Here is a 3,108-nt window from a genome sequence, read left to right as displayed (position 1 = left end):
CACCAGAGTCCAAGCAGGCCACGGCTGAGAGGGAGGAGCTGGCAGAAAGAGAAATCCGCACGGGCACAGTGAGACGTGGAGAAGCAGACTTCGTACCACGGGACGCCACACCCACGTGAGCTGGGTGCGTGCGTGCGTTTCCTAGACGTGGAGGACGAATAGGGCAATCCACCAAGAAATGTTCAGTACTAGCGCAGTACAGACATAGATTTTTTTCCCTATGGCGAGTCCTCTCTTCATGGGTCAGGCGAGACCGATCCACTTGCGTAGCCTCCTCGCCGGGAGGCACAGGCGTAGATTGCAAAGGATACTGTGGGAGAGGTGCCCAGAGATCAAGGTCTTTTTCCTGGCGGAGCTCCTGGTGTCTCTCAGAAAAACGCATGTCAATGCGGATGGCCAAATGGATAAGTTCTTGCAGGTTGGCAGGAATCTCTCGTGCGGCCAGTACATCCTTGATGTTACTGGATAGGCCTTTTTTAAAGGTCACGCAGAGAGCCTCATTATTCCAAGATAATTCGGAAGCGAGAGTACGAAATTGGATGGCGTACTCGCCTACTGAAGAATTACCCTGGACCAGGTTCAGCAGGGCAGTCTCGGCAGAAGAAGCTCGGGCTGGCTCCTCGAAGACACTACGGACTTCAGCGAAGAAGGACTGGACTGTAGCTGTGGCAGGATCATTGCGGTCCCAGAGCGGTGTGGCCCAAGACAAAGCATTTCCAGATAGAAGACTCACTACGAACGCCACCTTAGACCGTTCTGTAGGAAATTGGTCCGACAACATCTCCATATGTAGGGAACATTGTGACAGAAAGCCACGGCAGAGTCTAGAGTCCCCATCAAATTTGTCCGGCAGGGACAAGCGGAGGCTGGGAGCGGCCACTCGCTGCGGAGGAGGTGCAGGAGCTGGCGGAGGAGATGGTTGCTGCTGTAGCAGTGGCAGAAGTTGCTGTAATGTGGCGGTCAACTGCGACAGCTGCTATCCTTGTTTGGCGATTTGCTGCGATTGCTGAGCGACCACCGTGGATAGATCAGCGAGACTTGGCAGCGGCACCTCAGCGGGATCCATGGCCGGATCTACTGTCACGATTCGGCTAGCTGGATGTGGATCCTCTGTGTCAGAGAGGGATTGGCGTGGACCGTGTCGGTGGACCGGTTCTAAGATGCTACTGGTATTCACCAGAGCCCGCCGCAAAGCGGGATGGTCTTGCTGCGGGCGGTAGCAACCAGGTCGTATCCACCGGCAATGGCTCAACCTTGCTGACTGCTGAGAAGGCGTGGGACAGAAGGACTAGGCAGAGGCAAGGTCAGACGTAGCAGAAGGTCGGGGCAGGCGGCAAGGTTCGTAGTCAATGTGGATAGCAGAAGATCTGGAAACACAGGCTTTGGACAACACTAAACGCTTTCACTGGCACAAGGCAACAAGATCCGGCAAGGGAGTGCAGGGGAAGTGAGGTATTATAGCCAGGGAGCAGGTGGAAGCTAATTAGGCTAATTGGGCCAGGCACCAATCATTGGTGCACTGGCCCTTTAAATCTTAGAGAGCTGGCGCGCGCGTGCCCTAAGGAGCGGAGCCGCGCACGCCAGGACATGACAGCCGGAGGCCGGGACAGGTAAGTGACTTGGGATGCGATTCGCGAGCGGGCGCGTCCCACTATGTGAATCGCATTCCCCGCCGGCAATGTCAGTGCAGCGCTCCGGGTCAGCGGGTCTGACCGGGGCGCTGCAGAGAGAGGAACGCCGCGAGCGCTCCGGGGAGGAGCAGGGACCCGGAGCGCTCGGCGTAACAATAGATATCAAATAGATAGATAATAGATAGATATGAGATAGATAGATAATAGATAGATATGAGATAGATAGATAGGAGATAGATAGATAGATAGATAGATAGATATGAGATAGATATGAAATAGATAGATAATAGATAGATAGATATGAGATAGATAGATAAAAGATAGATAGATATGAGATAGATAGATAATAGATAGATATGAGATAGATAGATACACCAGACATGTCATGGAAGTGGCTGCCTATGAACAGAAATGATTCACGTATAGGCAGAAACCCTAAGGTGGCTTAATGATTGGGGGCTCAATACTAAGGGAGCTTAATGAGACATGCTTGATGACACTAATGTATTGTATCACCACACTGACAAGGAGTGTGGGTTGCTAGTAAAAAGTCCTGTTACCCGTGTTCCAGCTATAATATATGAGAAGTTGTAATATACATTTCCTTAACAGAATACACTGAGGTATTCTGAGAGATTAAGAGTTAAATATCTGCATATTTTCTCAGATGACGGATTTATTGACCACACGGCATGCTCCCCAGTCAGCTTCTATACAGAAGTTTCCAGAAAGGCTGAGAGAGGAATCCCTTGTCCAACCATTCTCCCTAAAGGTCAGGACCCAAACCAGTCAGGGTAAGTATGTCAAAAGGGATGTGAGGAAATCTTCTGGCTCTGCTCCTGCTAGGCAGTTAGTTAAAAGTGTTTGTGCCTAGCCTAGAGTGCTAGTTCTAGGTTCAGTTGGTAAATTCAGACTAGAAGAAAGAGTGGGAGCCCCCAGTTTAAGTGTACCTCCTGGAACAACTTTAAGCCTCTTCAGTGTCCTGTCATGCCCCCTCCCATAGGCTTGCATTGAGGGGCGGAGCGTGATGTCACACGGGGGCGGAGGCATGATGTCACACACCGCCTGCCCCGTGGTCGCCGGCAAACATGCTCCAGGGACTGATTTTAACTGGGGTGCTGCGCGCAAGATCACGGGGGTCCCCAGTGGCGGAGTACCCCTTTAAGTCCTATGGGACTCTGCCGGGGAAGTAAAAACTGTCCACTATTGGGAGGTGTCCACTAAGGGAGATTTCACTGTATGATATAGGGCCCCCTATCTTTGATGTACACCACCGTCCTGAGGCTGTACTATTATCTCCTATTTTGCCCCTCACTGCCATAAAAGGTTTGACGTTCTTCATAGAAAGAAGCATAATCCTTCAGGACAAATATAGGGCACAAGACTGTATAATAAAGGCTAAAGTAGATTCATGCTTTCCAGGCAGAGAGAAACATTGTGACTAACGAGATCATCGACACTGACACAAGGTTTGAGG

This window comes from Hyla sarda, chromosome 12, assembly GCF_029499605.1.
Source record: "Hyla sarda isolate aHylSar1 chromosome 12, aHylSar1.hap1, whole genome shotgun sequence".
Taxonomy (NCBI): Eukaryota; Metazoa; Chordata; class Amphibia; order Anura; family Hylidae; genus Hyla; species Hyla sarda.
The sequence above is the reverse complement of the archived record's forward strand: the minus strand, read 5'-3'. Positions refer to the sequence as shown.